The sequence below is a fragment of the Arachis ipaensis genome, chromosome B4, assembly GCF_059453495.1.
Source record: "Arachis ipaensis isolate K30076 ecotype BB chromosome B4, ASM5945349v1, whole genome shotgun sequence".
Taxonomy (NCBI): Eukaryota; Viridiplantae; Streptophyta; class Magnoliopsida; order Fabales; family Fabaceae; genus Arachis; species Arachis ipaensis.
The window spans coordinates 22,675,761-22,699,981 of NC_142439.1; the positions used below are offsets into that span (position 1 = coordinate 22,675,761).

The 24,221-nt window shown below is 33.7% G+C and overlaps 1 non-coding gene across 1 annotated transcript; it reads left to right on the top strand.

Annotated features, from left to right (window-relative positions):
* The first annotated feature begins 6,622 nt into the window (after nucleotides 1–6,622).
* On the top strand, nucleotides 6,623–6,730 carry LOC148566905 (small nucleolar RNA R71). The gene has a single exon (XR_015881913.1). It is a non-coding gene; the product is annotated as a small nucleolar RNA R71 (small nucleolar RNA).
* Nucleotides 6,731–24,221: the final 17,491 nt, after the last annotated feature.

The following is a 24,221-nucleotide window of genomic DNA, read 5'->3' on the forward strand; positions in this document are numbered from 1 at the left end:
GGGAAACCGCGCAGTGTCCTTTGCTGAAAAAGCTTTTTCTTTTTCATCGACCTTGATGATCCTCTTGATTCACTTTGTTGATGGCCTTACTGCTGTTGAAGATGGCTCTGCGGCTAGTGCTCTTTTTGTTCCTTTCCTTGTTGGTTGTTTGGGAGTAGCTTTCTCTTTACCTTTCCTGGTGGCCATCCTGAAAAAGGAAAAAGAAAGTAACTTTAAAAAATTAAGGGTTAGAGCAAGGAAGAGAAGGGTACAGGTGATAATCGATGCACGGTAAAGAAGGATGTCATTAACACATGGTCGCGAATCCATGTGAAAAGTTCATCAATGGAAATATAGAAAGTGCATGTGACGGCTATTGAATGCAAGATGTTTATTGGCATGCCGGCAAAGGCATGAGTAGCATAGATCAAGCATTCAATGTCCAAGTTAGATTACCAACCCTTTCAAACTAACAACCTGTTTGTATTATTAATTATATTTAATCAATAAAATATAAAAGGGGTTTTGTGAAAAACAGGCATTAGAGTAGTAGAATAGAATAATTTAAAAATAATGTGCAATGCCATACGGGCTTTTTCACAAACACATAGCATGCATGGTGAATATGTTGTTGAAAGTATTAAATTGAACATGCAAGCAACCCTTTAAGAAGTAATATTAATTGTCAAACAATTCCACAATAACTCACAAGATAAATATAAAAGAAAATAATCACCCAATTAAATTTCTAACACCAATTAAAGGAATAAAAAGAAAGGAAAAGAAAGAAAAAGAAAATATAGATAATGAAAGTAAAAGAAGAAGTAAACATAAAATAAAAATAATGGAAAAGTAAAAATAAAGAGAGAAAGAAAAGAACCTTGATAATGGATGTGAAAAATAAGCAAGGGAGAAAGTAAAAAGTGAGAAGGAATAGAGAAGAAAGGAGGGAGAAGGAAGAAATAAGAAGGGAGAAGTAAAAATTAGGATTAGGGGAAGAAAAGATAAGATATTTGGCTTATCTGGATAAGTTGTGCGTCGCTTGTGACGCGGACGCGTGGTTCACGTGTTCGCGTGGGTTATGATATTTTCAGGTGACACGTTCGCGTAGGTGACGTGATCGCGTGGCCTGATTTGTGCGATTGGCGCGAGTGCAGCCGTGCGTTCGCGCAACTCTCTGTTTTAAATGCATTTTGCCAAAAATCTGGGTGACGCGTTCGCGTGGGTGACGCGATCGCGTGAATGGCTATATTTTCAAAACGACGCGGACGCGTGGGGCTCGCGTTCATGTGAGAGGGCTTGTGCTTCTAGCATCATTCCAGCCCCACTCCATTATAACTCTCTGCCATACACCTCTTTACATCAATTTTGCAGGGCCACGCGGTCGCGTGGGTGACGCGTACGCGTGGGGGGGCTGTTTTCTCAAACGACGCGAGCGCGTCAGTGACGCGGTCACGTGAGCATATTTGTGCCTAAGGCACGCCTTCAGCCACGCTTTCGCGTGACTCTCTGCTTCTTTTCTCCTCGTTTCTAATGCACTAATGACGCGGACGCGTCAGCGATGCTTACGCGTCGCGTGCATTTTTTTTTATGTGCAGAATGCAAATGCAAGTGCAGGCTATATACAGCTTTATGCAGAGCTTATGAGAAGAGTCATTGGCAAAAACAAAATAGAGTAAAATAAGACTGACACTGAAACTGAACGATCATACCATGGTGGGTTGTCTCCCACCTAGCACTTTGCTTTTATGTCCTTAAGTTGGACGTTCTTCAAGCTTATTTTGCCTCTATTGGTGGATTTTCCAAGAGGAAGACCTCTAGTTCTTTGTGATCTTTTATCTTCTCTCCATGATAAAGCTTCAGGCGATGTCCATTGACCTTTAAGAATTTGGAGCTAGAAGGATGACACAGGTGAAAAACTCCGTATGGCTCTGCCTTTTCTACTCTATAGGGACCTTCCCATCTTGATCTCAGTTTGCCTGGCATAAGCCTCAGTCTGGAGTTATAAAGAAGAACTAACTCCCCTGGTCTGAATTCTCTTCTTTTTATGTGTTTGTCATGGAGAGCCCTTCATCTTCTCCTTGTATCGCCTGGAGTAGTCATATGCTTCTAGGCGAAGATTCTCGGCGAAGATTCTCCAATTCTGCTAGTTGCAGCTTTCTTTCAGCACCAGATTCTTCAAAATTCATATTGCATTCCCTTACAGCCCAGAAAGCCTTGTGTTCCACCTCTACTAGAAGGTGGCAAGCATTTCCCTATACTAAGCGGAAGGGACTCATCCCAATGGGTGTTTTATATGCTGTTCTATATTCCCAGAGTGCATCTTGTAGCCTTGCACTCCAATTTTTCCTATGGGGCTTTACTATTTTCTCCAGAATGCGTTGAATCTCCCTATTAGACACTTGTGCTTGTCCATTGGTCTGAGGATGATAAGCTGTTGCTACCTTGTGAATTATCACATGCTTTTTCAGTAATCATTTTAGTCTCCTGTTACAAAAATGAGTGCCTTGATCGCTCACGATTGCTCGTGGTGATCCAAAGCGACAGATAATATGGTTTCTAACAAAGGAAACAACAGTGTTAGCATCATCAGTACGGGTAGGAATTACTTCCACCCATTTAGAAATGTAATCCACAGCTAACAGTATATAAAGGTAACTATTAGAGTTTGGAAATGGACCCATGAAGTCAATGCCCCAAACATCAAAAATTTTACAGAAAAGCATAATCTGTTGAGGCATCTCATCCCTCTTGGATATATTACCAAATCTTTGGCATGGGGAACAAGATTTACAAAATTCAGCAGCATCTTTAAAAAGAGTAGGCCACCAGAATCCACGGTCTAAGATTTTTCTAGCTGTTCCTTGAGGGCTAAAATGTCCTCCACTCTCAGAAGAGTGGCATGCCTCTAAAATGGACTAGAATTCTGATTGAGGTACACACCTCCTAATTACCTGGTCAGCACCACACCTCCATAAATATGAGTTATCCCATATATAATATTTAGACTCGCTTTTCAGCTTGTCCCTTTGATGTTTATTAAAATTGGGAGGAAAAGTATGGCTAACTAGATAATTAGCTACAGGTGCATACCAAGGAACTACTTCAGATACTACATGCAAGCTATCAAATGAAAAAGCATCATTGATAGGAGTGGAGTCATCCTTAATGTGTTCAAGGCGACTCAAGTGGTCTGCCACTAAATTCTGGTTACCACTCCTATCCTTAATTTCTAAATTAAATTCTTGCAGTAACAGTATCCAACGTATTAGCCTTGGTTTAGACTCTTTTTTAGCTAATAAATATTTTAGAGCTGCATGGTCTGAGTACACTACTACCTTCGTACCAAGTAAATAGGCTTGGAATTTATCCGGAGCAAAAACAATAGCAAGAAGCTCTTTTTCAGTAGTAGTGTAATTAGATTGAGCAGCATCTAAGGTTTTAGATGCATAAGCAATTACGAAAGGATCCTTACCTTCAGGCTGAGCCAGTGCTGCTCCTACTACATGGTTGGAGGCATCACACATAATTTCAAATTGCTGGCTCCAGTCTGGTCCTCCCACAATTGGGGCTTAAGTCAGGGCGATCTTCAGCTTATCAAATGCTTGCATGTAATCCTCACTGAACTTGAACTCGATATCTTTCTGTAGTAGTCTGGAATAAGGTAATGCTATCTTACTGAAGTCCTTAATAAATCTCCTGTAAAAACCTACATGGTCAAGGAACAAATGGACTTCCCTCACGGAGGAGGGGTAAGGTAAACTAGAAATGACATCTACCTTTGCTGGATCTACTGAAATACCAGTTTTAGAGACAACGTGTCCTAGAACAATCCCTTATTTTACCATAAAGTGACATTTTTCAAAATGCAATACAAGGTTTGAACTAACACATCTGTCTAATACTCTAGCTAAACTATCCAAGCAACGGTCAAATGTATCACCATATATGCTAAAATCATCCATAAACACTTCCATACAGTTCTCAATAAGATCTGAAAAGATACTTATCATGCATCTTTGGAAAGTAGCAGGTGCATTACATAAGCCAAAAGGCATTCGTTTATAAGCATATGTTCCAAAGGGACATGTAAAAGTAGTCTTCTCCTGATCCTCAGGAGCTATATGAATTTGAAAGTATCCTGTATAACCATCTAAAAAACAATAATGTGATTTACCTGACAGGCGATCGAGCATCTGGTCAATAAATGGCAAGGGGTAATGATCCTTGCGAGTAGCTTGGTTGAGCCGCCTATAGTCAATGCAAACCCTCCATGAATTCTGCACTCTAGTTGTCAGGAGCTCTCCATGTTCATTCTTTATTGTTGTGACTCCAGACTTCTTGGGCACCACTTGTACTGGACTGACCCATTCACTGTCTGAGATGGGATAAATGATATATGCTTCAAGTAGTCTGGTTACTTCTTTCTTGATAACTTCTAAGATGGTGGGATTCAATATTCTTTGGGGTTGACGGACGGGTTTTGATTCCTCTTCTAAATATATTCTGTGCTCACAAACTTGAGGACTGATGACTACTATATCCGCCAAGCTCCATCCAATTGCTTTCTTATGTTTTCTCAGCACACTAAGCAGTTGCTCTTCCTGTTGAGAAGTGAGTTCCCTTGCAATGATAACTGGGAACTTCTGATTATCCTCAAGGTAAGCATACTTGAGGTGTGGAGGAAGGGGCTTCAATTCTAGTTTCTGCTCATGGCTAGGTTCTGGATCATCCGGGCTAATGGTAATGGTAAAGTGTCTTCATTATGTTCAGAAGGTGTCCCCACACTTGGAATTTGCTGCATGTGCTTTTCTTCTAATTCTTCTTGGTGAACTTCAGCTATAGTTTCATCAATGATATCGCACTGGAAGATAGAATGATCTTCCGGAGGGTGCTTCATAGCTTCATTTAAACTGAAATTCACTGTTCTGCCATCTATCTCAAAGGAATAAGTTCTTAAGAATGCATCCAGCTTGAATTTTGAGGTCTTCAGGAATGGTCATCCAAGCAAGATTGATGATGGTCTTCCTGAGTCATTAGGGGGCATTTCCAGGATATAGAAGTCAATGGAAAATGTGAGCCCCTTGATTCTCACTAATACATCTTCAGCAATTTCAACTACTGTAATAATGCTTTTATCTGCTAACACAAAACGAGCTGCCGACCTTTTTAAGGGAGGGAGCCTTAAGGTATCATATATAGACAATGGCATTATACTAACACACGCTCCTAAGTCACACATGCAATCAGAAAATATTACACCTCGAATGGTACAGTTAACCATGCATGGAACTGGATCACTACATTTTTCAGGTATACTTCCCATTAAAGCAAATATAGAACTACCTAAAGGAATAGTTTCTAATTAATTAATTTTATCCTTATGAATGCATAAATCTTTCAAAAATTTTGCATATTTAAGCACTTGCTGAATAACATCAAAAAGGGGAACAGTTACCTCAACCTTTTTGAAAATTTCTACCATTTTGGGATCAAGTTCCGTCTGCTTTCTGGATTTCCTTGCAACGTGTGGGAATGGGATAGGGATGGCGCCACTTGCAGCATCTGCATCCTTTGGTGCTCCATTCCTTGGCTGAGCTAATGCTTCTTTAACCTTGTCTTGTACTTCAACTTCCTTTTCAGCATCTTCTACTTCCACTGAGTCTTCAATTGGGGCATGTTCTATTGGGCTTGGCTCCTCCTGGGTCCTCTCTTCCAGTGTGGTTCCGGACCTCAAGGTGATGGCGTTGATGCCACCCTTGGGGTTAGGTAAGGGTTGAGAAGGAATTCCACTGGAGCTTGAAGGTTGGTTGATGGAAGCAAGTAGTGACTCTATCCGGGCGGCGAGAGCTTGTAAAGTGGCATTCAGACCATTTAAACTAGAGTTTAGTGTAGTATGCATGTCTTGTTGTCCTTGTGCAAGAGAATGAAGCATCTCGTCATTTGATGAAGAAGTGGGATAAGTAATCTGTGGGACTTATTGTTGGTTATGCTGGGGTCCTTATGACTGTCTTAGGTGAGGAGCTCTGTAAGGTTGGTTCTGATTCTGCTGTCTGTTGTTGTTATTCCACCTCTGTTTCCATTGTTATTCCCTCCAGTCATGGTTGGAATTATCCCTCCAACTTTGGTTGGAGTTGTCCTGCCATCCTTGGTTATAGTTTCCACCTTAGTTGTAGTTGCCGCCTTGTTGATTGTATCGTTGATTCGGGCGGTCATAGAAGTTATGAGTAGCTGCCACAGTGTTATCCTCTTGTTGGAGCTGCGGGCATTCATCGGTATAATGACTATAATCAGCACATATGCCACATATTCTTTGTGGAACTAGCTGTTGGCTTTGTTGTGGTATGGCAGGTTGAGCTTGTTGTTGTTGGTTCAACTGTAATTGCTTCAGTAGGTTGGTCATTTCACATATACTCTGTGTAAGAGCAGTGGTCTCAGTGCTAGAGGAAACTTCTGCAACAGCTTTCGAATGGCTATTCCTGTGTCTGTGATTTCTGGTGGATTCAGCTAAGTCACTGATCAGTTGCCATGCTTCATCTGCGGTCTTGTACTTCTTCAGAGAACCATTACTAGCACCATCTAGGGTAGTTTTATCCCGAGGCTTCATACCTTGAGTGAAGTAGCTGATCAACACTAGTCTGTCAATCATGTGATGGGGGCATGCGTCTAAAAGATTCTTAAAACGCTCACAGTACTCATAGAGAGTCTCTGATTTACCTTGAATAATGCAGGAGATCTCTTTCCTCAGTCTGTCTGTAACTTCAGCTGGAAAGTATTTTTCCAGAAATTCTCTCCTGAGCATATCCCAGTTGGTAACAGTCGCTTCAGGTTGGGAGTAGTACCACTCTCTCGCCTTTCCGGAAGGCAGTTAACAGAATAGAAGTTTCATTTGCACTATGACGCCTGACAGTAGAACAGGCTGTCTGAAAATCCCTTAGGTGCTTAATAGGCTCTTGAGCAGGTAAGCCATGAAACTTGGGCATCAAGTTGATTAATGCAGTCTTCAGCTTAAAATCTGCAGCTGGAGTTGGATGATGTACTTGATACAGTTGCAGTGTAAAATCCGGGGCTCCAGCTTCCTGGAGAGTAATCCTCCTAGGTTCTGCCATGTTATCAGCACGTGAATCAACTGAATCAGTAGTAAAGGAGCTTGTTTTGCTCTCAGATGGCGGTTCAGATTTACCCTCAGATGAGACTGTTGAATCAATAACAATCACTTCACCACCCTCAGAGGCTAACCTGCGTCGAGCTCGCTTAATACGTGAAATAGTTCTTTCAATTTCAGAATCAAACGCGGCTAAGCTCAGATCAGGCAGTGAACGCGTCATTCAATGAAGGAAACATATAGCTCATGGTAAAAAAATAAAAATAAAATATGCAAATAAAAATAAAAATATGTACACTAATTAATAATTTAGCACACAATTGCGACTCCCCGGCAACGGCGCCAAAAACTGGTGCGTGGCAGAAGTTAGGCCAATTAAGAGATTATAATATAATAGAACAACGTTGTAAGTTAGCTCTTAACAGCTAAAATCCGGCTCACCAATTTAGAAAGGTGTCACAAAAAATTTAGAATAGAAAAATACTGGGAGTATGAATCCCAGGTCGTCCCCCAACGAGTTGCACGAAAGGATGCTATTTTATTAATTAGGAATTTTCTGAGAGTTTTGAGAGTTGAATAATGAGCAATTAAATAATTGTAAATTAAAGCAATAAAAACTAAAAATGATTATTGATATTCTAAATAAAAAGCATTGACTGGGGGAATGATTAATTGGAAGTTCTATCCTTGTTGGGATCTCTTACGTGAAGTATTAAAAAGGTTGTTGTTTTCACTTAGTTAACCCTTACTAAATAAAGGAAAGTCAAGTAATTGAGCTAACTCTTATTCGCAAATTCTAGTCCTCTCCCGTGGGAAGGTCTAGCGTTAGTAAATACAGAACTAGCCAACAACTTCCAGCTGAATCAACACCTAAGCCTTCCAACTCAAGTGTCTCCTTTTAATCAACCCACATGTCAAGTATGGAATCTACTCCGTTGACATGAATATAACGCTCATAAAAATATAAGAAGACATGATGAATTAAATAAAAATAAGGATTTGAAATTAATTAAAAATAAAAGTAATTCTTTGCATTAACAATCCCTGAAAATAATCCAATTACTACTTTAAACAAGAATTAAGAATATGGAATAAATAAATAAAAGAGTAAGTAAAGAAACAAACTAAAATAATGTCTTCAACGGAGGTAATGACTTCTTCAATATCCAAAAGCAAAAGCAATAAACTGGGAATGTAAAGAGAACCTAGAGGAAGAGTAATTTCCTCTAGATTCAGATCTAAAAACCTAAAACTATCCTAATGTGAAGTCGTGTAAAGTTGTGTCGTATGCGCTCTGTTGAGTCTCTGCATGTTCCCTGGCTTTATTCTATATTTCTGGGCCGAAAACTGGGTCAAAACGCGGCCCAAAATCGCCACCAGCGTTTTCTGTTAAGTTTTCAAATCGCGCAGGTCACGCGTACGCGTCTTCCACGTGTTCGCGTCATTCAGCGATTTTTCTTGTCACGCGAGCGTGTCGTCCATGCGTTTGCGTCATTCGTCCAGACTCCAATCCACGCATACACGTCAGGCACGCGCACGCGTCGCTACAATTTTCTCCATTCCGCGCGTTCGCGTGAGCCACGCGCGCGCGTCGCTGTTCGCTGGTCATCTCCTTAGATTCTTATGTTCCTTCTATTTTTGCAAGCTTCCTCTCTATTTTCTAAGCCATTCCTGCCCTATAAAGCCTGAAACACTTAACACACGGATCACGGTATCGAATGGTATAAAGAAAAATTAAAATATATTTAATTAAAGATCTCTAGGAAGCAAGTTTTCAATCATAAAACAATACAAGGAAGGAAAATGTAAAATCATGCAATTAGTATGAATAAGTGGGTGAAGACTTGATGAAACCACTCAATTAAACACAAGATAAACCATAAAATAGTAGTTTATCAATGGGTCACTCACTAGTATTCACACTATAGTATCCCTGTGATGACTGCGCATCATGTTATGATTTTCTATGCTTTTTCATATCAAAAATTAGTTGATAATGCCCAATTATTAAGTATTTGTTGTGCTTAAGTTGAATATTTCCTAGATTGCTTGAGTTAATGAATTTTGTAGGAAATAATAGAAAAATAAGCAATAAAAGCACTAATAGAGGAAGCACACTCCCATGGTGGAAAAAGAGTTGGAAACAAACTCAAAGAGGAGCAAAGAGGATTTGCAACACTATCCTCTTCACACTCCAACAAAAATAACTCGAGCTACAAAGCTTCAAACGAGATGATCTCAGTGCCATTGAAAAGTAGACTTCCAGAGCTTTCCAACCATATATAACACTCTATAGTGGACACTAGATTTGAAGGTGCAAATCGCAAGTCTTTCAGCACTACATACTCGGTGTGGCATGCTAAACCTGGGCGTGGCACGCTGGGCCAAAATTCCAGCAAGCATGCCAAACTGACCTCTTCACTTTCAAAAGATCATAACTTGGGCTTTAGAAGTACAAATGACATGCTTTCAGTGGCATTAGAAAGCTGGATCCAGGGCTTTCCAATGATATATAATAGTCTATAGTGGGTTCAAAATGCTAGCCCGCCCCGTTTTATGGCGGATTGGCGGGTTGGCGGGCTAGCTCGTTTGACTCTTTTTTTTTTTTTAAAACTAAAATTCATTAAAATTAACCAAAAAATAATAATTAAAAAATCAAATACAAATAAAAAATAGTCGAATTATAATATAATTTTTTTACCATTTTTTTTTAATTTTTAACTTCAATAAAATTGTTTAAAATAATATTTGTCAATAGAATCATCTTTATTTTAAAAAATAAGTCATATAATTTGAGCATATATATGAAATTGTAAAATAAAATAAATAAAGTTAATAACTAAAAGAAGAATAAAAACAAAAAATGAAAAAAATGTTTAAAAATTCTATAATTATTAATTTTATAATAGTGATCACTCTTTTATTTAGTAAAAAAAGAAAATAAAAATCTTCGGCCCGGCGGACCAACCCGTCCCGCCCCGCCAAAACTCGCCAATATGGCAGTATGGGTTTGGCGGGTTTTTTTAATTTGGCGGGCTCCAAATCCTAGCCCGGCCCGTCTTTTTTAGCGGGTTTAGTGGATCGGCCCGACGGATTCGACCCGTTTTGCCACCCCTAATTGTAACTGGAAAGCTGCTTTATGCACTACGCTTCCTTCTAAGGAATTGTGAAATGCTCGAGGGGAGGGGGGAGAATGAAGTCTCCGAAACTACAAAGTAATTTCCATCCTCCATCCCTCAAATGTTCAAAAGCTCTCTCTCTAAACCCTGTGTTGTCTTTCATTATTTTTCTTTTTTATTTCCCATCCTCCATCCCTCAGAAGTTTGAAAGCTCTCTCTCTCAATCCTGTGTTGTCTTTAATTATTTTTTTTCTTATTTCCAGGCTATTTGCAATAATCTCTATTATCAGTTACCACTTTCTCTCTCTTTCCACCACCCCCAACCCCAATTCTTCTTCTTTTGTATTCTTGTACCTTCTCTTTCTCCATTTTCTCTCCAAAGATTAAACATTTACCTTCCACACAACAACCCCTTTTCTGCAAACTCCTCAAATTTTACCCCTCATATCTTCTTCTCTAAGCACCTTTGCTTCTCAACAAGAGTGGTTTCACTTTCAACAAGTAACCACCCGGTTGTAGTATGGTGTAGCTTGAGCCTACCTTCGCACACCTTCATTTCTCTTTTGGAGGCACCCACCCCAGGTAAACTACCCACCCCGCAGTGTCCACCAGTTGTTAGCTAATTCAGTTATTCCAAATTAATATTTTTTAAGGGTGGTTCTTAAATCACTTATTATAATATTAAAATATAATTTAATTTGATGATGGAATTATGTTATTTATATATAATGTATTTTGTAAATTTTTGTATGAGCATTCCTCGTGCAATCCCAGTACATCGCACGGGTGACTCACTAGTATTCACACTATAGTATCCCTGTTTCTAGATCTGTTCTCCATACCATCCTCAGTTACTACAGCAACCGACACACCTGTAAACTTGGGCACCAACGTCATTTCATCCTTGCCGGTGTCGTTGCCGTCACCATAGCTCTTTTGATGATTGGCTTCGCCACAGACATCAGCTACACCTTTAGAGACAACCTCTCCAAGAAAACTCGGCCACACGCCATAGCCATTTTTAGGATCAGATTCTAGATGGTTAACACGTTGATCAACATGATCGAGGCCATCTCCAAAGCCTTTTTCTTGCACCATGTCATTCCTGCTGAACTTACTACTTCTGAAGTCCTCTTAAGCATTCGAAACACCTAAAAAAGGATTGCCTAGATGGAGGGAGGATTGAATTTGATAAATAAAAAACCCTCTAATAATAAGTGGTGGTGCATTAAGCGTGATGATCATGGATTGAGCTAAAAGGTTGATGATCTTGTATGAAAAGGAAGGATGAATCCTTATGAGCATGAGGTTAATATTATAAGAGCTCTAACCAAACCAAAAGAGTCCTTGAACTTGAATTGAAAAAGAAAAAGAAGAAGAAAGAGAAAAGAAATAGCTAAGAAAAATTAAGATAAAGATCAAAGGTTACAAAGCTCTGAGCATCAATAGTTAGAGAACCCAACCATATGTCTATGGTGTGATTGTCCAATGATAGGTCTCGGGAGACTAGATTCGAGGGGTGCTTCATCACCCGATAACTTGGATTAACTAGTCCTGGATTATCGATCAAAAACCCACCACCAAGAGCTCCCTTGAGACAAAGCATTTAGAAGCCCAAAGAGGCACTGGACATCGATGGTGGGAACTTAACAATCTTTAACTATATGCTTGTGGTGCGAAAGTATCAAAGAGTGGCTTTGGTAACTAGATCCGAGGGGTGCTTCATCACCCGATAACTTGAGCCAACTGGCCCGAGATTATCGATCAAAAACACACTATCAAGAGTTGCCTTTAATAAGGAGCATTTAGAGTTGCTAACCCGAAAAAGAAGCTCTGGGTTACAAAATAATGATTCAACGATCAATAGAAGAAATCTTAAAAAGAAGGGTCTCATAATACCATCCGAGCTTTAACTCTTAAAGATACTTCATTCCTAAGAATTCAAGATTCATTAAGAAAGAAGAGAATCAACGACACTCACATTGTTTGCGAAACCCCACTCCTAAGAGAGACAAGAGCTTCAAGAATGATTCGATCCCTTTCATCTAAAACAATTCTTTCTTTTCTTCTCTTTTGCTTGAGGACAAGCAAAGCATTAAGTTTGGAGTTATTATACGTCTGCATCTTTGGTGTTTTCTTCTTTATTTCAATCGATTTACTAGCAATTTACTAAGAATTCCTGTCGAATAAACAATGATTTTTAGGATTTTAAGAACATTGCTTTAATTAGTTGAATTCATTAACTATAGGAAACTTTAGAAGGAAAACAACAAAAAATCGAGAAGAAACGGACCACTTTTTGGGAAGCCAAAGGATGAAGAAAGGGAGCCTTACCATGACCATGTGTGTTCCGATTAGGCACGCGATTTTTGAACGAATCCATTCGGGAATCGAAGCACTACAGCATCTCCTCGACCTCATCCTCGATCTCAATTTTCATCCTCGATCTCGGTTCTCCTCGAGCTCGATGGCACCATTTTTTAGGGGTGAGCACGGGTCGGTTTGGTCGGGTTCAAGGTAAAATTAGAACTAAACCGATCAAAATGTAATTGGTTCGGTTTGGTTTAGATTTGTATTTTTTTGTGCATGTACTCGAACAAAAAAACAAACCGATTAAGAACGGATTCGTTCGGTTTGAATAATTGGGTACTCAATGACTTTGAAATTCGTAAAAAAACCAAATTTTTATCTTAAAAATTCAACAAGTACAATAAACATGTAACATTAATATAAATAATCTAAACATGTTAAACACCAAATACATTGAAAACTAAACTCATTAAAATCCAAACATATTAATAGTGAATAATCTCACTAAAAGCCACTAAAATCCATATATATATATATATATATATATATATATATATATATATTATTTAAATAATATATGATTGGGTTCAGGGGTTGGTTCGGATTCCGCACTCCCAGAACCGATATCCGAACCAATCACTAACAAAGACCATTAATTTGGTTCGGATTGGACCCGATTACCTGTTGGTTCCAGAACCAATTTAATTGGTTCGGTTCGGGTTCAGACAGGTAATCGGGTACCCGCTACCCGTGCTCACTCCTACCATTTTTCACCGATCTCGATTTGGGCCATCAAGGAGGCTTCACGTACAATGCAAATGGTTGGACACCTTCTAGAATCTTGATTCAAGCCACTAAACTTCTAACCTTTCATCATTCACTTGGTCAATCAAAAGCTCAGTAATGATGACATTAATTGAAGATTGCAAACAGATAAGAACGAGATCTATGCGGGGAAGAAAATAGTTATGAAAGAGATTTGATTTTGATATATTTTTCATTCGGTTTCAAAATTTGAATTTGAATTTATTTTTAGGTTTGTATTTAAGAGAGAGAACAGACTCTTCTCGAGGCATCATCTTTAATTTTAGGCAGTTTTTACTTTTGAATTGAGGATTTCTCTGAAGAACATGAGTAACTAATTTTTCTTAGTTAAGGTTAGGAGCTCTGTTGATTCCTATAGTTTAATCTTTTAGTTTTTCATCCTTGATTTATGCATTGATATTTTCTCAAGAAAATATTTTTATTCTTCATCTTAAAGGGTTTAAATGTGTTGGAAAATAATTTTTCTCTGACATGAATTCTTTTAACCTCTTGAAAAGTTGATTAATTGAATTAAACTTGAAAATCGATTCTCATAATTCTTAAGTCTTGAAACTAGACTTGATAAGTGACATCAAATCAAATAGGGGAGATTCTTATAAATTGTGTGACTTTATAAATCAATGAACATTCTTTAACTCTTTTCTTAAGTAATTGACTAAGGGATTAGCGATTAATTAGGATAAAGGAAAGTTGAATCACCAAGGGATTGGGTTTTCATTACTAATGATTTGCCATTGAGGTATCTTTGCATGATCAAGGTGAAAAGTAAAAATTATTGATCCGAAAGTTTTAACAACTCCAAAACCTTAACTCCTTTGAATCATATTATCTTTCAACACTTATTGTTTATTTTTGTTTAATTTATCGTCATCGATAAAGTTTTCTGAAACCTAGATTTGATTGCTGACTAGATTAATCGATTGACCATTGCTTGCTTAATTCCTTAGTCATCGTGTGATTGATACTCACTCACCTGAGTTTATTACTTGATACGGCTCGATGCACTTGCCGGTTAGTTTGTGATATTTAAAATTCTGTGATTAGTAAGCCCATCCAAAGTGGTGGATCTGACCCTGAGTTTAAACCATGAGATAACTCACATGATGGAGAGCGGCTCCAATGTTGATCGTGCAAAAGCTGCACTATGGAGGTTTGAATAGCATCATACTTGAAATTAGTGGCTTCAGAGGCTCTGGCGCGCTCTGCTCTATGCTCCTCCATAATCAATTCTAGCATTTGGAATAGGCGTTTAATATCTACCTCCATGCCCTTCATCCGTGTATTGTCAGCTACGACCATGGAAATGAAAACACCAAATTGAAAAGGTGAAGATGATGAATTTTATTAAATTGACATAAGAGAAGTTTACTAGTGTGAATTCATGACAAAACAGGAAAAATGGAATAGAACAGTGGATTAACATCAACAAATGGGACTCTATGAAAAAGTAATTAAATCACATTATGTGATGGAGAAGAGAAAGATGTCGGCCAAAAATTCTGCAGCAAGCCAGAAGTACTTGGTTCAAAGAAGAATATTCAGAATTAAAAACAGAAAGAGAGAAGACTAGAGAAGAAAAGGGTGAAGGAGAGAAGGAAGAATAACAAAAAGTCAAAGAGAGAATTATACCACTAATCACGGGCAAGTATTGTCTTCCAACCTCCTATTAGTAATTCTCTCTCTAGCACTTCTCCTTGGGCCTTTAGGAAACGGATTGCACGCCAGCTATCCTCCTTGTATAACAAACTCTCCTTCTAATGTTGCATAATCATTCTCTTCGTGTCTAGGTTTATTTATGTTGCTTACATAGAATTGGTAAATTTAAAAGATTTGTCACTATGTCCAAATTCTTTTTTGTATATATATTTGTACCAACATAAATTTTAGAGCGATGAATATATACACACCATATTTTTTCTCTTTTTGTCTCTATCCAAAAAAATTGTTATTAATAAAAAATGAAAATTATTCTTTTATAATAAAAAAAATATTTTAAACATTTATCATGTGCAATGTACATTTTTACAAATTTAGTAAAAAAATTAATCTAATTCTACATTTTACTAAAAATATATTTTTTTGGGAATACCTCATCAACCAATAAAATCTTAAATTTTAAAGAAATATATTTTTTTGGATTAACATCTGAATAAATATTCTTACAAATTGCAATGAAAACTAGGAGATCATATATCAATATTAGTGGCCCTGAGAGTTGTAGCTGTAGCCCAATATAACTAATGAACCCAATATCTAGTTGCAATTGATCAAAAAAATCTCCTAGTTATTACTGCAACAGGTGACAAGCGTGTGAGGAGTGTATGCATGTGTTATGTGATACCTAGGATTGGGGTTGTCTAATCCATCTGATAAAAAAAATCTAATTTTTATATGTTACTATCTATGATACACAGATATTGACACAGATATGGGATACGACACGACATGGGACACGCGAACATACGAATTTGAAATTCTTATAAGACACAGAGACACAATATGTATATAAAATATAAATTTTTTTTAAAATAAATTATAATGATATTTTGGTATTTTAGTAATATTAAAATATAAATTAATTTTATAATTATTTTTAATATCTATTTTTAATCATATAAAATATTTAAAATATTCTTTATTTTAATAATTAATAATATACAATATTTCTAAATTCATTTTAAGAATATATATTAAGAATAAGGCTAGACATGCTGACACCTCATGGAATTTAAGTGTGTCCAAATGTGTCTAGAAAAGAATTTTTTAATTTTTTATTAAGACACGGTTGAACACAAAAGACACACGTGTCAGATGAGTATCGATAAGTGTTGTGTTTAAAATGTGTCCGACATTTGGACACAACAAATTAAAAAAAGTGTCCGTACTTCATAGGTTACTATTTATCGGTTTGAAATGAAACATGAAAAATATTTATTTTTTCAAAAATTTAAAAAAACAACAAATAATATATAGTTAAATTATGTTTAATAATTTTGTTAGTCCCGTTAATTTTATTAAATTTACAATTAAATCCCTATACTTTTTTTCTTTCAATTGAATTTTTACACTACTTTAATTTTATAATTAAGTCTTTTTTTTGTCAAAAACTAGGGGTGACAAATGGGTCAAAACCCGCCAGGCCGGCCCGCGAAACCCACCCAAAAAGACGGACTAAGTTGAAAATTTGAGACCGTGGGCTTCGGCGGGGGCGGGGCGGTGCGGGCTTCTCCATTGAGCCAGATGTCTTTTTTTTTTTTTGTCAGGGCCTTTTTTTATAAATTTCTATGATGTCATTGATCTACAAAAGGATGAAGATGATAATTGAATATATTCTAAGTTATATTTTGGATTATGTTTTATGTTTGATTGATTATAAACTTGAAGATGTTTAATTATATGTTTTGAAAATGTTTGTTTTGCTTTGGACAATATTAGTTTTATTATTTTGTTTCAAAAAACTTGGTTTATGATTATGTTTATTACATATTTATAATTATAAAGACTTTAATATTTGTGAATTTAGAAATTATAATTTTTTTATGTCTTTAAAAATTATAAATTTATTGAAATTGTTGTGAAATTATATATATTGTTTAATATTTAATGATTTATAAAATAAAAATTTGGCAGACTTAGTCCGCCAACCCACCGTTAGGCGGGGCAGGAGAGGAATTCAGGACCGCCTCATTAGGTGGGACGGGGCGGAGCGATCTTTTTTGTTTACCACTCCTATAAAAAATATTAACATTAATAGAATATTTCTCTCAAAAATATGTGATCAAATATCTAATTAGGTTCTTAACTGTAGATATCTTTAATTTGTGAAAAAGAATTCTATTAACTCTAATATTTGTTATACTAACAAAAATTTAATTACACAATTAAACGTAATGTAAGAATTTAATTTAAAAAAATAAAAATTTAATTATAAATTTAATAAAAATATAAAGAGTAACAGAATAATTAAGCTTTAAAATTATGTACGGCATGTAAACATTTATATGTTTTTTTAAAAAATAATGTGCATTTAACAAATATATAATAATATTTTTGGAGGACGGTAAAAAACCACATTTTTGGAGGATTTACAGTATGTTTCACCTTTGTAACGACTTTTAAAAGAAAAAGGGCTAATTGTTGTGGTTAAAAAAAAACGATGATAGAGTTGGAATAAAATAGGATTAGATATAATTTAACATATTTGATTAAATTATTTAATATTATATTTATTTATATTTTATTTAGGGCAAAACACTATAATAAGTTAAGGAGAACAAAATTTTATACAAATAAGCCAAATGAAAAATTGGTTCATGACTCCACCAATGCACGTTACTATATAGTTCGAATCAGTATGTTTCAAACTAGAATTACTTGTAATTTGAATCAATGTGATTCGAATTATTCACACACGCAGACACACTATAGTTCGAATCAACCTTATTCGAATTACACTCACAGTAATTTGAATTGGGGTGGTTCGAATTACACTCACACACTTTGCATATAGTAATTCGAATTGGTCAGATTCGAATTACTCATTATTTAATTCTGCCCATTCTTTTATTAAAAAATTAATAATTGATTAAAAAAATTAATAATTTAAAAATTAAAAAATATATATATTTTATTTCATGCATTAAAAAAAGCTAACAAAATATTTAATTACGAGACTTCTTTAAAATATTAATGAGTTATCAATTCGAATTTCATACAATACTCTTTTGCCCATTTTTAATAGCTCATAAATATTTTTTTAATAAATTTATTTAAATTATACCACAAAAAATATTTTATTCTATACAAAATAATTTTAAAAAATAGCTTAAAAGATGTTAGGAGTACTATAAAAATTTGTAATGTCCTAATGACTTAGGACATTAAAGAAATACTCTACATAGTCAATAATAATTTAAAAATTAAAATAAATATACTTATAACCAGTATTTACCTAAAATACTAGAATATTACAAACTTTTATAGTATTCCTAATATTTTTTAAGCCATTTTTTAAAAAATGTTTTGCATAGAAAATGGTTTAAAATGTCCTTTATTCTATGCAAAATAATTTTTAAAAAAATGGCTTAAAAAATGTTAGGAGTACTATAAAAATTTATAATGTCCTAATGACTTAGAACATTAAAAAAATACTCTACATAGTCAATAATAATTTAAAAATTAAAATAAATATAGTTATAACCCGTATTTACCTAAAATACTAGAATATTACAAACTTTTATAGTACTCCAAACATTTTTTAAGCCTTTTTTTAAAATTATTTTGCATAAAAAATGGCTTAAAATGCCCTTTATTCTATGCAAAATAATTTTAAAAAAATGGTTTAAAAAATGTTAGGAGTATTATAAAAATTTGTAATGTCCTAATGACTTAGAACATTAAAGAAATACTCTACATAGTCAATAATAATTTAAAAATTAAAATAAATATAGTTATAACCAGTATTTACTTAAATTACTAGAATATTATAAACTTTTATAGTACTCCTAACGTTTTTAAGCCATTTTTTTAAATTGTTTTGCATAGAATAAATGGCATTTTAAGCCATTTTAAGCCATTTTCTATGCAAAACAATTTAAAAAAAAAGTGGCTTAAAAAATGTTAGGAGTACTATAAAAGTTGGTAATATTCTAGTAATTTAGATAAATACTGGTTATAACTATATTTATTTTAATTTTTAAATTATTATTGACTATGTAGAGTATTTCTTTAATGTCCTAAGTCATTAAGACATTACAAATTTTTATAGTACTCCTACCATCTTTTAAGCCATTTTTTAAAATTATTTTGTATAGAATAAAATATTTTTTGTAGTATAATTTAAATAAATTTATTAAAAAAAATTTCATGTGCTATTAAAAATGGGCAAAAGAGTATTGTATGAAATTCGAATTGATAGCTCATTAATATTTTAAAAAAGTCTCGTAATGAAATATTTTGTTAACTTTTTTTAATGCATGAAATAAAATATATATCTTTTAATTTTTAAATTATTAATTTTTTTAATCAATTATAACTTTTTAATAAAAGAATGGACAGAATTAAATAATGAGTAATTCGAATCTGGCCAATTCAAATTACTATGTGCAGAGTGTGTAAGTGTAATTCGAATCACCCTGATTCGAATTACTGTGGATGTATTTCGAATTAGGTTGATTCGAATTATAGTGTGTCTGCGTGTGTGACTAAATCGAATCATATTGATTCGAATTACATGTAATTCTAGTTCGAAACATACTGATTCGAACTATATAATAACGTGTTTGAATTCATAAATCAATTTTTCATTTGGTTTATTTGTGTAAAATTTTGTTCTCCTTAACTTATTATAGTGTTTTACCCTTTTATTTATTATCTTATTTTTATGAGTATTTATTATTTTTTTGTAAAAATATTTTTATATAATTTTTTATTTTTTATTATATTTTTTAATTTCGATAGATCAATAATTAATTTATTACAGATCATAACACTATTTAAAAAGTTTATTACTATCTAATAGTTACTAAATATATAAAACTACATTTAAATTTTTAAATATTTACTTAAATAAACGAATAAATTAACTACGTGAACAAATTAAATTGGTTCATGTGAAAAATATTAAATTCATGGATGAAAGGTTTCTTGAAAGTCAACATAGCCAATGAACGTGTTAATTACAATCTTGCTTTCGACTAGAGGTGCATATGATCAGGTTCGGGTTCGGTCTAAAGATTTAGTTCGGATTTGAATATTTTAAATTTAATTTGGTGTGATTTTTTCAGTTTTATAATCGAATAAAAATTTTAAAAATAGACTCGGATATTATTTGGAGTTAAATTTGGTTTAAGGCAAATTTAATTTTACCTGGTTTATGTGCATTTAGGAGGGTTAATAAAGGTATATATGTATTAAATTAATTCTAATATTATGTTATATTAATTATAATTAAATTTATTGTTTTGTTTTTAATTATATTTATTGAATTAAAAAATTGATCAAACAAATATAAAATTAGAATTTATAGACAAATTCAAATTCAAATATAGTTATTAACTTCTCTATAATAAGTATGTTTTTTTCTTTTTTTATAAATTAATACATCATAATTTTTTGAAATAAAATTTATCAAGACTTAATTAAGACTCAATTTTAGTGTGATTCAAAAGTAATATAATTTTATTAAATCTAAAATCAAATAAAAATTTTAAAAATAAACCCAATTATTATTTAAAATCGAATCTAAATCAAGACGAACTCGATTTTATCATGCTCATGATCACTCCTACTTTAAACATCAAACTACTAATGAATCGTGTTAATCCTATGAGTAATCAAAGCCTACTTGTATTTCTAATCTTATTTTTTTTTCACTGTTGGGCACAGGAGCACTAGAATCCAACTTAGCAGCGCATTCAATACGACATAAGTGAAAGTAGACATATTGTCTCCATGTATATCGCCATTTGCTTAAGAAATGCAGCATATTGTATTGTCCAAAAAAAGTCCTGACTTTAATAAACAGAGGACAATTTAGTCCTTCTATCTATTTGTCTCTTATATATCAAATAGAAATGATGTGGTTAAAATGATGTCTAAATGTCCATTACGGTATCAGCTAAAAAGAAAATAAAGTTTGAAGGACAAATAGGTCCTTGAGAATTTAGTTCGTTATACTTCTATTATACTTCTATTATGAAAATTTAGTTTATAAAATTATGCTTATATTTTGAAATCTAGTTAACTTGTTGTATTTTGCAATTTAAATTATTTGTATTAAAATTGCAGAAATTTGGCTTATTTTGTTTCTACTTTTTTTTTTCTTAAATTGCATTAGTTCAATTTTAGTGCATTTGTGTATTATATTAGAATTTGTTAAATTACATTAGTTCAGTTTTCATCATACCAGTGGCATTAGTTAGCATGAGTTCATTTATGCATCAAGTTAGTATTAGTTCATTTGTGCATCATTCATGTATTAAGTTAGCATTAGTGCATTTGTGTATTATATTAGAACTAGTATTTTTATCCATAATAACATTACGAGAATAAATTTTTTTTAAAATTATAGTTCACTTTGTTCTAACAGTATAAACTATGCATGGCACAAAAAATTTATAAAATCAAACTACTTTTACAAAAAAATTGTAAGTTGACAAAAGTCTCTGGCTAAGAAGACCAAGATATTTGCAGATAAAAAATTAAATAATAATATTTTTAGTTATTATTTTTATATGAAAATTTTATTAATAATTAATTTTAACATTCGTTATCTAAAATTTAAAATAATTTAATGTGTATACTTTTACATTTAAAATATTTTAATTGTAAAAAAATATCGGATGACATATTTTGATTTGTCAAATTACTAATAAAAAATATAATTATTTATAGAGTAAAAATAGTAGAGAGAAATAGAAGAACGGAGAGAGGTAGATGAGAGAATTTAGGAAAGGAGTTTATTAATTTTGAAAAAAAAATATTTTCTCTCAATTTTAATAAGAGTGTCATGTGACACATTTGATTATTAAATTAGATAATAATATATGATACATAATATAGGTATATTTTAATTAGATAGTAATATATGATACATATAGAAGCATAATGAACTAAATTCTCAAGGACCTATTTGTCCTTCGAACTTTATTTGCAAAATGACGTCAAGGACTTATTTTCCTTCGAACTTTATTCTCCTTCCAGCGTGGCACCGTAACGGACACCTGGACACCGTTTCAGCCACGTCAGCCAGTTTCGTTTGGTGTATGAGAGGCAAATATATTGAAGGACTAAATTGTCCTCCATTTGTTAAAATCAGAAACTTTTTTGTATTTAAATTTTGTCAAGGATGTATTTGTCAAAAATTTAAAAAGTTAGGAACCTATCTGTCTTTTTCCCAAAAATTTTAAAAAGTATAGTGACATAATTTCCTATAAATTACTCTCCTTAATATACAAAATCAAAGAAATAGATATAATATCAATATCTTAAGGGTTTATTTATCATGTAACTTAAGATTATAGGTTAAAATTATAAATTAAAAAAATTATTAAAAATACAAAAAAATTAAATTTTTAACATTTTTTTATATTTATTAAATAAAAAAATTAAAACTTCTTACTAATGATAAATTTATAATATGTCTTTAAAAATTAAGATACATATTAGTTAAATCCAATCAATTATTAAAATTAATTACTAAAATATATATTATTTAATTTATTTTCAACATATTTTATATTTTAACTTGTATTTTATATTCGTGGCCAAGGTAGTTAGAATAGCGTGTAAACTCGTGGAAACGTACGATTATACGCTTCTACTTCATCTTTCCATTTCGCTTCTGCTTCTCGTCCAGAGCTAGGCTGCTCCGTGTGAAATCGCCGTTGAAAATCGCAGAGTCGCCGAAATCGTAGCTTCTACTGCGTGGTTGCGTTTCAGGTTGAAGAAGTTCTTTTTCTTGGCTCTGACCCCTAATTGCAGCCCAACCCAACCCAATAGCCCAATCTAAATAGAAGACCATGGAAGAGGAGCCCTCGCAGAGTAACAGTCTCTAATCTCTTAATTTCCCTCACTTTTACAGTTTATCTCCAATTTTTCATGGTCAAAATTTCAAATTTTTACCTCTCTCAAGTCTCAATCTCTGACTCTATCTCTCTTTTCCTCTGAAATTTGAATTTCACGCGACCGGAAACCCCAATTTGGAGCATCGCCGACTCGCCGAGACTCTGTGAGGTTTGCCGCTGGTGTTATCGACTCGGACTGGTGGTGGTTGGACTGCGTGAGGCCGTGAGCATCACTTTGCGATTGCAACTTGCGAGACTTTCTGGCTCTGTCTCTCTGTCTCTGGCTCTGGAATCTGGATCACTGGTCGCTACTCTTCCCCTTCCCTTTGTTAAGAGTTAAGACCTCTTTAATCTTTATCCTCTTCAATCTTATTTTAATTAGAAAAAAAGGTAAATGATATAGAGGCATAGGGATAGAGTTGATTACAGGATATGGTAGTGTCAAACATTTGTTCAAGAGCTTTAACCAATTCATGGTAGCCATCATGAACAAAAAGATTCAGTTTAATCTCTAAACATCGTGTCTTAATTTATTATGCCCAATAATGTTTAACACAAAATGTATTGAGATAGTAGTTTTCAAATTATGAATAATAATTATCTTGATTCTTGACACTTTAATTAAGCTAACTAGCTAAGTGTTCCTCTGCTATATATATGAGTTTAATTATCCTGAGACTTGAGTGAGTTTATTAGAAATTCAGAAAAAACTGTAGTAGAATCTGTAAACAACATGAACTTCTCCATTCACAGAAAAGGAAGCTGTAATTGGCGGCGCGTGCATCAATATATTATCCCTTAATCTGAAACCATTAATCTTCTTTAGAAAACCTTATAAACTTTTCTAAAAGGTAGATATAACAAATATGATATATAGAAGAAGCATATCAGTATATCACTTCCTCACTCTAGTAATATAATTGAACGCTACTTCTGTGGTTCTATGTCAATATATGGCAAAATTTCATCCTAATTTGTGTTAAAAGTACAAGCAATGTACCTAACTAATTAGACTAATTAGGCCAATTTCATCTATCATCATATTGTTGTCGATTACCAGCATAGCTTCATCGATTAGTGCCTTTCATAAATGAATTCGTGATTTGGCCTTACTCACCTTCTGTGTTGCCTTTAACAGAAAGGAGGTTAGCAAGTATAGGCTTACGATTGTAGTTCATTCCTCATGTTTTTAAGTCCGGATTTTGTTTAGTGTTCTTATCTGCAATTCTACTTTGCTAATTTCAAATTCTCTTTCTAAGCTTCCTTCTAATCTTATTCAGGCATAAATCATAGTTTTGTTGAGTGGTTACCTCTAAT